Source organism: Capsicum annuum, chromosome 6 (assembly GCF_002878395.1).
Source record: "Capsicum annuum cultivar UCD-10X-F1 chromosome 6, UCD10Xv1.1, whole genome shotgun sequence".
In the NCBI taxonomy this organism is placed as follows: Eukaryota; Viridiplantae; Streptophyta; class Magnoliopsida; order Solanales; family Solanaceae; genus Capsicum; species Capsicum annuum.
In genome coordinates this window covers 140,918,107-140,931,211 of record NC_061116.1, presented here as the reverse complement: position 1 = coordinate 140,931,211, position 13,105 = coordinate 140,918,107, and the positions used below count along the sequence as shown (strand labels likewise).

At 34.6% G+C, this 13,105-nt stretch overlaps 2 long non-coding RNA genes across 2 annotated transcripts; both read left to right on the top strand.

The window, feature by feature from the left end:
• The first annotated feature begins 9,294 nt into the window (after positions 1–9,294).
• Positions 9,295–9,842, top strand: LOC107853092. Its single transcript, XR_001669655.1, has 3 exons — positions 9,295–9,415; positions 9,506–9,557; positions 9,773–9,842. It is a non-coding gene; the product is annotated as an uncharacterized LOC107853092 (long non-coding RNA).
• Positions 9,843–9,970: 128 nt separating this feature from the next.
• LOC107853091 lies at positions 9,971–11,805 on the top strand. Its single transcript, XR_001669653.2, has 4 exons — positions 9,971–9,998; positions 10,078–10,180; positions 11,228–11,302; positions 11,394–11,805. It is a non-coding gene; the product is annotated as an uncharacterized LOC107853091 (long non-coding RNA).
• Positions 11,806–13,105: the final 1,300 nt, after the last annotated feature.

Below are 13,105 nucleotides of genomic sequence, written 5' to 3'. Positions count from 1 at the left end.
ATGATATTGAGATTCTTGATCTTATTATTTTGATGGTGTTGAAGTATTTTCAAGAAGCATATTGAGTTGGATGTTTTTCTATGATTTTGAATGTTTATATATGAGTTCTAAATTGGGATTCATACCCATTATCACTATTTACAAGATTTTGAGTTTTTGAGAGCTGTTGAAGATAAATCTCATGAGTTTGTTTATATTTTTTTGAGCATTGCTGAAATTCTAGATTTTAATATGATTTACTAATGTTTATGTTATCAAGCATGAATTTTGAGATGTTTTGACATGAGTTTGAAGCATGAGCTTTAATCCCTAAGATTGAGTTTTGATATTTCAAAAAGCTCATATTTTTAGCATGCTTTGATAAGCAAGATTTGATTTTTTAATCCTAAGCTAAGATAAGGAATCCACATTATTCATATAGTTCATGATTTATAGCAAATAGAAACGTAATTGGTTTTTATTATAAACCCTTATGCTATTTTAAGGTGGATTTCCTAAAAGTTCCAAGCCTAAGTATGGGAGTAGTATTTAGCACCGAGTTAGGTATGATTTAAGGTCTCATGCCCCAGAAATACGCGCCACCATAGGATTGAGATTTATGGGCCCGAGGCTGAGATAGTGATCACTAAAGTTAAAGTTTATTCCGATGGCAAGGGTAGAACAACTCTCCCCAATGTGGGTAAGGCGTTGGACTCTATGTCAGCTTATATGGTTTATGTCGGTTAGAAGAAACTCCCAATTCCAAAGTTACAAAGTTCTAAAGTCTCAAAATTCCATAATCTCAAGTCTTTTAAGTCTTCAAATTTCAAAAGAAGTCTCATATTCTTCTCAAGATAAAAGCATGAGTTTTGAGAGTTATTGTTTTGAGATCTCTTCAGTTTGCAAGTTTTGAGAATAAGAGAAGAATACAGATGTTAGAAACTAAGTATAATGACTCACGAGATTTACGCTATATGTTTCATGATTTATGATTTATGAGATTTATATTTTAGATTTATTCAAGCTATTTGAGTCATTTATATCAGCATGCTTGATTTCTATAAAGAGTGATGATATTGTTTAACTATTTCATACACCCCCATATACTCAGTACATCCTCAAAGTACTTATCTATATATATGTCTATGTGCTACATTGCCTCATAATATAGGTACAAGTTATAGCGCATATACCATATTCAGTCAGTTCGCAGCTTCCAGTTAGCAGGTGATGAGTCCTTTTAATTCAAGGGTATGAGTTAGTTATACAGTTTGAGAAGTATTATAATTTCTTTATTCAGTCATATTGAGTTGGGATAGTTGGGAGTCATGACCCGGTTACCTATAGTCAGTACTAGTAGAGGCTTCATAAATAGTTAGTAGTGTTAATATATTTGATTTCAGTTTTGTTTGTAACAGTAGAGTTTTAATCTTATAAATTTAGATTTGTATTGATCCTGTTCAAAAAAGTTTTATGTTTCCGCTGATTTTGTTTAGATTTATGTATTTTATTCAGTTGCTTATAAGTATACCAGTAGAAGGGTTAGCTTGGGATCACTTGTGATCCTAAGCACCATGTGACATCTTGGGACCTATTTTTGGGGCGTTACAGTCTTATGACGACATACCAGGATTGAATATAAATATCATGTCGCATAAGTTGCCAATTGATCTGGGTTTCAATCATGTAAAGCAAAACTTACAGAAATTCATGCCAAATCTGAGTTTGAGAATCAAGGAAGAAGTCACTAAGTAAATCCAAGCTAATGTAGCTGAAGTCACAAAGTACTTAACATGGCTCACCAATATTGTTCAAGTACCAAATAAGGATGGAAAGATCAAGATTTTTGTCGATTATAGAGATTTGAATAAGGTTGGTCCTAAAGATAACTTTTCATTACCCAATATCCACACGATCATTGATAATTGTGTGAGGCATGAAATACAATCATTCATGGGTTTTTTACTGATATCATCAAATACTGATGGACAAAGAAGATGAAAAAAATGGCTCTCATTACACCTTGGGATTTTTATCACTGTAGGGTGATGCCCTTAGTTCTCAAGAACACTGGCGCTACATATATAAGAGCTATGACAACCATATTTCATGATATGATCCATAAGGAGATTGAAGTATACATGGACGATTTGATCATCCAATCTTGCAAGAGTTGGAACCACTTGGTCCATTTGGAAAAGTTCTTTGATCGATTACAGAAGTGTAATTTAGAGATAAATCCTACCAAATGCGCTTTTAGGGTACCGTTTCGGAAGTTGTTGGGTCTCATAGTTAGTATAAGGAGCATTGAGCTTGAACCCTCAAAAATTAAGATAATCTAAGAATTGTCTCCTCCAATGACAAAAGAAGGAAGTAATAAGTTTCTTAGGAAGATTGAATTACATCACTAGGTTCATAACCCAGTCAATGGTTATTTGTGAACCTATCCTCAAGATATTAATGAAAGATGTGCCAACTAAATAGACCAAGCAATGCCAAAAAGCTCTTGCCAAAATCAAGGATTATCTACTAGTCTACTGGTACTATTTTCTCCAAGAGAAGAAAGTCCTATGTTATTGTATTTATCGATCTCAGACAATACATTTGGATGTGTCTTAGGGAAACATGATGAAACTGGAAAGAAGGAAAGAGCAATCTATTACTTGAGTAAGAAGTTCACTCAACACAAGGCTCATTACACGCTATTGAAAAGGACATGTTGTGCATTGACCTGGTAGACAAAAAGATGAGGCATTACCTGACATAATATAATGTATCTAATTTCTATAATGGATCCTTTAAAGTACATACTCCAAAAGGTCATACCCACGTGGAAATTGACCAAATGGCAAAATATTGTTGAGTGAGTTCGACATTGTATATATGACTATAAAGGGGTTCAAAGGGCAAGGCCTAGTAGATCATCTAGAAAAAAATATAGTTAATGAAGAATATGAGCCACTCTGAACTTATCTCCCAGATGAAGAGGTATTTTTTATAGGAGAATACATTATTGAAGTATACCCGGGTTAGATATTTTTCTTCGATGGGGCAGTTAATTTCAAGGGTGCAGGAATTGGGGAGGTTTTAATATCAGAAACTGGTCAACATTATCCAGTTACCACCAAACTATGCTTTCTATGAACCAACAATATGGCTGAATATGAGGCTTGCATTCTCAGTCTGAGATTGGCTATTGATATGAATGTTCAAAATTTACTAGTCACTAGAGATTCTGATCTAGTGGCTCTCTAGGTTCGAGGTGAATGGGTCGTAAAGAACTCTAAAATCAACCTATATGTAGACTTGGGATATGAGTTATGAAGGAGATTCAAATAAGTAGAATTCAAGCATGTTCCAATGATACAAAATGAGTTTGCCCATGCTTTGGCCACTATATCCTCCATCATTCAACATTTGGATCAAAGTTACATTAATCTATTAAAAATAAGTTTAAAGGAGCAGTCTGCATATTGTGCACAAGTTGAGGTAGAACTAGATAAAAAGCCATGGTACTTAGATGTCAAAAGGTATCTAGATGCTGGGTCATACCTCAAATATGCAATCATCAATTAGAAGAAAATAATCCACCGAATGGCTAATAATTTCTTTTTAAATGGGGAAGTCCTTTATCGGAGGACCCTCGATTTGGGATTTCTGTGATGTGTAGATTCTATTGAAGCTACAAAATTACTTGAAGAAATCCACGTTGTAATGTGTGGATGTCATGAATGGGTTCACTCTAGCCAAGAAACTCCTAAGAGTCCGATATTTTTCGATAACCATGGAAAGTGAATTTAGCAAGTTTGTGCAAAAATGTCATAAGTGTCAGATACACAGGGATCTAATTCGGGTGCCCCCACATGAACTTAATGTTATGAGCTCGCCCTAGCTGTTTGTAGCTTAGGGCATGAATGTTATTAGCCTGATTGAGCCACCAGCTTCTAATGCACACAGATTTATCTTAGTTGCTATCGATTAATTTATCAAGTGGGTGGAAGCTTCTTCATACAAAGTTGTGATCAAGAAGGAAGTAACAGATTTTGTCAAGAACAACTTGATTTGTCGATTCAGGATACCTGAGTCTATCATCACAGAGAATGGAGCAAACTTGAATAGTCACTTGATGAAAGATATATATGAACAGTTCAAGATCACTCATCAAAATTCAACCGCATATCTCCTCAAATGAATAGAATAGTAGAAGCTTCTAACAAGAACATCAAGAAGATCTTAATAAAGATGGTTGATAGTCAATGATCATGGCAGGATATACTGACTTTTGCCTTGATGGGATACTGTACGACAGTCAGAACTTCTGATGTAATACTCATTGAAGTTGAAATATCATCTTTAATAATCACCCAAAAAGCAAGGTTGAGTAATGAAGAATGGGTACGCGACCTCCATGAACAACTTATGATGATTTATAAAATGTGGATAAGCACGATATGCCATGAACAATTATATCAACAATGAGTGATTCATGCTTTCAACCAACAGGTAAGAGCTCACATGTTTGAGATTGGACAATTGGTGCTCAAACATATATTTCCTCACCAAGAGGAATACAAGGGGAAGTTCGTTCCAAATTGGCAAGGGTCATTTGTAGTCTACAAAGTGTTATCTGGAGGATCCTTAATTTTGTCTGAGATGGATGGACAAAGGTGGCCCAAGACAAATAATTTTGATGCAGTAAAAAAATACTATGTCAGATGTGGTGTTTCTTTGTGCTTATTATCTTGTACTTGCTTTTTTCATTTGTAATAATTTTTATACTTTATAGTAGCTTTAAAATTCCCCATCCTTTTATATGAACTATGTTTGACGTAAATTCTCAAGAATGAGATACATAGGCAGCCTATGTCAGCTTTGGTCAACCCCATAGGAGAAAATTTTATTTTCTTTCATGTATGAACTATGTTTGACCTAAATTCCCAAGAAGAGGATATGTAGGAGGCCTATGTCGGCTTCAGTCAACCCCTTAGGAAAATTGATTTATATTCTCTTGAACTACGTGATGACTTGAATTCCTTGAGATGAGATAAGTAGGCATCCTTTGTCGGCTTAGGGCACCCTTTTTATTATATATTTATTCTCTTTTATGTTGTGGGAGCTACGTTTGACCTGATTCCTGTTCAACAGGATACATAAATGACACAATGACTCGATCATACTACTCCCAGAAAATGGAAACCGAGGAAGAATTTTTTAGAAGAAATCTCAAAAATTCAGATAAAGGAGATCATCTTCTCGCAATCCGAATGAAAAATCATATGGGGGATATAGTTAGAGCGAATTTTGAGGGAAATATTAGTAATTAGCTAGAACTTTTAAGAAGGAATTTCAAAAATTCAAATGAAAAAGATCATCCTCTCGCAATACAAATGAAAAATCACACAGGAGATAAGTAAGAGCAAATTTTGAGGGAAATATCAGTAACTAGGGCAGAGATTTTAAGAAAGACCTTAAAATTTCCACCATACCATACAAAAGAGGTCAAAGACATGACATCAATGATTCATCGGTGCTGAAAGACTAGAGTCAACTTCATGGATCTTCAATGATGTTATATTAGTCAAAGACTCATCTCCAAAACTCCTTAGCCACAATATTAAAAGATCTCTAGCGCTCAGTGACAGAATGACGGATGTGTCAATACCTCAAGCCAAAAAATGTTCATCAAAGCTAGTACATGACATGACTTAATTGCCAAATACCCTTCCCAATCTTATTTTTAAAAAATAAGATTTTTTAAAATTCAATTGTTTATAAAAGTACTTACTTCAAATTAATTTATTCTATGAGTTTGCCTTACATCCACCAACCCCGAGAGTTAAAGTAGAAGTAAAAGAATGACAAATACCTGAAGAAGATGAGAATCTAATAATGACAATGACAGGAGCTAAAAACCAAAGAAATCAACACAGGTCTATTTTTCCAAAAATTAACAACTTTTCTGTGGATACAGGTTATCCTGAAACCAACGAAAAATCAAAAAATTCCAATTATTCAACATATTCCTCTTTCTTAAAGTAATATAACAAAATCAAATAGCCAAAAACCTATAAGAAAGAGCTAGAATGGCTAGGAAGCTGAAAGTAGTTAAGTTTTCAAAAACTAAATTAGGCTGCTACTAACCAAATCACTAATTGGTGAGGTAGTACAATAGTAGGCCAAGCTCTATAAAATCCCAACAGGGCTCCTATTACATCCACCCTCTCATGATTGAAGGCTCCACAACACATTGGAGAGATTTTAGATCCTGCCCTACCCTAAAATACCTATTCCCCTAGAGGTTTAAAGCAATTCTCATTCTCACCGCAACCTTCTTAAGCCAAAAAAAAGTCGGGAAAGAATATCATGGTAGCACGAAGGGGGAGTATAATCAAATTTTATAATAGTTCTTTTTTTGTAATTATAGGTATCATCATAAATGGAAAGCAAAATGACGATTAATTCAAATCCCCAGCAAATCAGTTATCATAAAGAACATGTGATGTTACAAAAAAGTATATACAAAAGGTCAAATATTCTAATGGATGGTCAAGGTGAGGTTTTCTAAGGTCGTTGCATGATTATTGGTATTCATCCTCATCTTTATACTGCATAATATCATACCAAGAGGGTGTAATACCCCGGGAAATTTTTCGTTAAAATTTTGTACGTAAACGTGTTGGATTTTATCTTCTAGAATGAATTATAAATTTTTCGTACAGAATGTCTTAGATTATGACCCACCATTGCGTAGATTATCAAATAATCTTTCCAACAATATATGGATCATCAAAAATGGACACCCGAGCGACGAGTTATGAACATTCCGATCAAACCGTGAATAGTAGTGAACAGTAAAACGTGCAGGAAAAAGTACTGAGGCCTAGCCTATTTTTGCTACAAATTTAAATGATCATAACTCCTTGTAAATAATGATATGGGTGATCTACTATATATCAATAAAAAGCTCCGTGAGTCCTCTTTCCAATGAAATTGGTTTCATCCAATTTGTCTATCGAAACAAAAAGTTATGGTCGATCTATTTCAGCCTATCAAAAGTGAATTTTTGGGTCAACTTCAGACGATCATAACTCCTTGTACACAATGATCTGGGTGAGATACTATATATCAACGGAAAGATATGAGAGTCCTATTTCTAATAAAATTGATTTCATCTAATTTGGATATCGGAGTAAAACGTTATGGTTGATCTACTTCAAACTATCAAAACAGTCCACCAAAGGACAGATTCGAGAATTATTTGATTTTTAGGGGCGTTTTGGTCATTCCTCCTCAGTCAAAATCCGTCCAAACCCTATATTAAAGCCTATTAGAAGCATTATATGTTATATTTCATCAAATTCCCTCAAAAAGAAAACCCTAAGCTCCTACATCCAACTTCAAGAACCTCCAAAGTTCACACTTAATTTTGCAAATTTATTCAAGATTCCAAGTTCCTAGTTCAAGAACTCCAAGAACCATCATTCAAAGGCAAGATTAACATCTCAAAAATGAGTATCGATCTAAAGTTCATCATTCAAGGTATGTGGAGTTTTTCAACAAGAACTCTCTTTCGTTCTTGTGCCCAAAAGTAATTTTCTTTACAAAGGCATGATTTTTATTTGATTTTTACGAATTTGAAGCATGAACCCGTATCTTCTGATTATTATTATGAATTCTTGATGTTTATGATTTTGAAAGATGAATTTACATGTGTGGAGATATAAAGCATGAATCCTGAACGAAAGTTATCATGATTTTGATATTTGGGTCGTAAATCCCCATTGGAAATTGTATTTTTTTTTTGAGAAAGTGTGTGCTATAAGTACGTTGATGTTGAATATTTGAGATATTTTAAATGATTTGACCTTTTGATCTTAATGGAGTTGTTTTGAACTCCAGTGTGAAAGAAATCCACAACGTGGTTGATTTTGATAGATGGGAAGCATGATGGCTCCCGATGTATATTTATATATTACTAAAATTATTTCATTGTGGATTGTCTTTGAAATGATCTGAGCTAAGTCTGGGAGAAATCTTTAGCACCGAGTGGGAGGTATAAAGTGACCTTACTTCCCTAGAACTACGTGCCCCCCGTAGGAGTGAGCCTAAGGATGATTTATATAGTGATCACTAGTTTGTGTGGATTTGATATCAATAGTCCTACTCCGATGGCAAGGATAGGATGGCTCTCCCCAACGTGGGTTGTACGTTGGACTCCATGTAACTCACATGGTTTATGTCGGTTATAGGATCTCCCAGTGTGTGTGTGTTTCCTTGTGTCTATGGCGAATGGTAAAGTGATTTGAAAGTGGAATTGTGAAAGTTATTCTTTCAAAAGATTTAAATGATATTTACATTATGAGAATTGATATTCTTGATGAACTGAAAGTGATTGACAAATTATATGATGACTCACATGTGTTATTATACTTATTTCATCCTCTCATGATTATGATGATTTTCTCCGGGCTATGTGAGTCTTTCATACATCCTGCATATTTCCTATAAATATTTATGATGATGATGTTTATACAACTACATACACCCCCATATACTCAGCTTTTTCCATGGTACTGACCCATAGCTTCAGATGTGGGCTGTATTTTCTCAGAATGTAGGTTCAGGTGCTCAGTTCCAGGTTCGACAGTGATTCTTTGGGCATGCTCTTCTACATCCTCTGTTGTGGTGAGTCCTCATGTTTTGAGGACGTGATGTCTGTTGTTGGTTTCACGAAATCGTTTATATTTGATAACTGAGTATGAGTCAGTTAGGGCATGTCTCAGTGGCTCGCTAGTTTTATTGATTTTCTTAGAGGTTTTTAAGACTAGTATAGATGTTGGGAGTTGACTAATAAGTCATACTTTGTTATCTTTTTGAAATTATTTTATTCTTGGACGATGATTACTCTGTTAATACTTAAGGGTTATTTATGAAAAACCCGTTGATTTGTGTTGAACTGAATGAAAATGGCTCAAAGGGTTAGGTTGGGGCTACTTGTAGCCTCAAGCACCGTGTGACGCTCTGGGACCCATTTTCTGGGGCGTTACAGAGGGCTATGCTAAGAAGGCCATACTGAGAGAGCCATGCCAAGAGGGCCATACCACAACACTACAAAAATGGGTCTTATTGCGGGGGTTTATTTGCAGGGTTATTTTAACCCCCTGCAAAATTATGTTAAATGCGGAGGTTAAGTACACTGCCGCTAAAAGTTGTAGATCTGCGGGGTTAGATCGCCCGCTATCCATTTAAAAATATACCACCAACCCACTTTCATATTTCCTCATTTTTTTAATTAACCAAATATTCCCCCCTAAACCTACCTCTCCCAGTTCCGAACTTTCCTTTTTCACTTCTTTCACAACCCTTTGCTATTTCCATTTTCTCTCTTTTCAATGGAAAAATTAAGTATTTTTTCCTTTGGTTCATAGAAATTAAGGTTTGTATTTTTTGTTTGTTGAGTATTTTTTTTGTTGTTATGTGTTATGGGAGTGCAAATTAATCGGATCTACAAATTGATTGTTTACAGATCGGTGAATTAACTATTTGGAGTTGAAATAGAGTGAGAGAAGATAGGGTTTGTGATTTTTCAATCTACCCATTTTCTTCTTTGCTCGAATTGTCCAAATTGCTTGATTTCTCAAATTATCCAAATATCTACTGATTTCTACTTAAAACCAAATTTTTGCTGATTTCCCCAAATTTTTTGTGAACTCTAATTTTGATTTCCCCAAATTTTTTTGGATTTCTACTGATCTTGAGCTTAGTTTTTGCCTAATTTTGGTGTGGATTGCAGAAACAAGGACAGTTTTTCATCGCGTCAGGATCGCTAATAGCTTCTTTGTATATGGATTAGAGATACTTGGTATGTAATGTGAGGCCTAAATAATTTTTATCATTTCTTATATTTTTCTAGTCCATAAATATGCGACTACTTTACTAATTTGACTCATGTTTTATTTTTGATTCTTTCCATGTTCGTCGTATCTAAATGGGAAGGAGGAGAGGTGATCAGTTAGAAGGTATGAATGGTCTCTCTTTTCCAGTTCCTTGAATGTATATATCTGACATCATGAACTAAAAATGTGAAACTTCATGTAGGAGGCATCATCATGGCTTTACATAGTTTCTTGGGGAATTCGGAAAGTTCTTAATCATATTGCAGAGAGATATGGCAATCCACCTGTCTATATCACTGAAAATGGTAATGAGTTCTCTTTTCACTCACCTAGAGGAGGTTTTTGTTGGTCTCTTTGCTTGAAATTAGGAGGTTTTGTCCAACTTTTCTAACTTAATACAACTACTACTCGATATGTGTGTGTGTTAGTCAATCCCGTAAATGTTACTCTATCATTTAAACTTTTTCATGGAATGTTGGAAATTTTTTTTAAAATCATGTTTATACTACTACTATCTTTATGTGAAAAATGTCCCACCAAGAAATTTCCATTTACTGAAAAGTGAAAGTTTCTTGTGAAGCAAAAGGATTTATTTGAAAATATGCCAATTTATCTCTAAGTGAGACAATTTTGGGACATCTCAAATCGGGAAGAGTGAATTTCTTTGATTAAGTAGTTATATCGTCCGACGGAGAAGGAAGTGGGTCAATTGAAGTATTATTTTTTACAAAAAAAAAAAAAAAGTAAAGAGGATTTCTATGGCCTAACCTGCAACAACGATTTGCTATGAGGTCAAAATGGTGTAGTGAACAAAAGATTGTTCTCTTCGACACTTGACAGCATTTGATAATATCTCAAGAATGAAGGCCTGAAAGCACCTTGTAAATAGGACGAGCTGATATTTGGGCTTCTCAGATGAACTAATTTTCCAACTGTTAAAATAACCGTGTAACATGAATTAATTAAAAATGTTTACATTTTCAAGCTTAATATTAATAGTTTGATGCACACTTATAATTTTATGTATCAGGTGATATCCTTTAAGTTGAGAGATACTTATTTTAAAATTACTTTCTCGTAGATTTAATAAGTTGAAATGTTAGGTTTTTCCTACGTGCAGTTTTGAGGAACAGGAAACTCCTGGCTCAAGATCCCTTTTTACCAAGATAATTGCTGTGTCATTTATATGAGAATAATCCCATCTTTGATAAATTTGAGTGTTGCCTTAGTGGTGATGGTTCATGAGTAGCAACTGGATCTTATAGGTGCATAGAGTTCTTTTTTCTTCTCTCTCTCCTTTTGCTTCTTGATCAGTGTGATTATTTCTCAATAAATACTGTCTACTATTTCAGCAATCTATTTCATGTGTTTGGTTGTTCTACGGAAAGCATGAAAGCAACTACATTAGAGGAGAGCAAGAACCCCAGGTACTTGTACTAAAAGTTTTTCAGCATGTAAATTTTGTATGGATATGTTGTAATGTCATGGATTTTGGTGTCTTTGATTATTCTCCTTTAGAAGAAAAGCGCAGACCCTTCGAGGCCTTCCAGATCCTTGGGCAGCAGTATAATGTGTGTTGTCAGGAGAGGTATGCTTTTCTAGATACAAGTATAAAGTTTTTTCCCATATCTGAGCACGTTCATTATCTAAACTTGAAAATTTATGCCATCACTATGAAATATATCTGAATCTTTATGATGCATTACAAGATCAAAAAGTCCTGGGGATGATGCTAGTGGAAACTCACGAAATAAAACTTCATGACCTTCGATAAAGTATTTTTTCCTCCTCATTACTTGGTCATATAGAATACGTTAATTAGTTGCCTTAATCGTTTTCCCAATGGAGAACTGTTTGGTTGTAGTTCTTACCAATGAGACTTCCTGCGGTTAACCTGAGAGTTGATTTCAACCTTTACAATCTCTTTGCAGCAAAAGTAAGTTCCTTTGCTTGTCAACTTTGTTATTTTTGCTAGATTATACAAGTGATGTTGTGTTTTGTGACTTTACCTTTTCTTATTCACTCAATTTGTCAAATAAAAAACCATATGGTAATTTCATTAGTTTTGTTTCTTCTATGATGGTACCTAATCAGTTTACCTTCAATGTTAGCTTATAAGATAGATTGCCTATATGAAGATAATTCATAAAAAAAAGCTGTTCTACAATTACTCGTTGTAGTTCTTGTTGGTTCCCACTTAAAATTTTGAAAAATACGCTTCATGACCATCCAAAATGGCAGAGCAGGGTAAATTATGGACCATAATTATTGTCTGCCTTTCTATGCAGATTTACTCTTTTGACTGTTCTTTCTAATATGTGGTCACTTGAAAGGTTGCCTTATGACTATACCACAATGTTGTTAACCTCTGGATTTACCTTTGTCAGGCTCTGAGTAGGTCCTCTATTCATCAGTACACCTCAGGAGAGGAGAATTGGACATATTATACTGTACTGTCATTATTTATGCAAGTTTCAACTTCTCACATCACGATATCTACAATGCTAAAAACAAGAAATTTTGTACATTATCATGTTTCACTACAGTATAATTACAAACAATGCCAGTTTTTTACGTAGGATTATGATAGTTCAAAGAGTACAAGACGACATCCTTCATGCCTTGTTTCTAGTTACTACATGACTAGCTTTAGAATGAGTTATTAATTGCTAATCGTTATGCTGTTCAAAACTTGTGATCATTCCCTTAAGAGTTTTGCTTTTCTTGGCTAAATTAGTGGAATGGTTCCCACGTGGAGAGAAACTTACCAGACATGGTTGTTCCACCTATCTGGACCGAGGGACAAACCAGCGAAAACAGAAACCAATATCAACATCTATGGCATTTTAAAATATTTCATCAGCCGGTCTAGGGAAGATTAGAAGACAACTCTAGCTTTGTTACTCTAGAGAATTCACTTTTGACGTATGATTCCTCAGCAAATTGAAGTAAAATCATAACTTAATGGCCTATATGTTACTCTTTTCTTCAAGTTCAACCCTTTTTGGCACCAACCGCGATGCAAAAAGCTTAGGACATGGCATCTAAGTAAGTACAGAGTATAGTTAGAGCCATGCACTGGTATAGTACTTTATCCTAATGATTTGACTTGAAATCCTAGAAATTTATCGTACTTTAAGTAATTACAGGGTATAGTGTTCAAAGAAATAAAACGAATCAACTGATCGATGGCTCATTTAGACTGTAGTTACTATGGTTGTTTTGTTTCT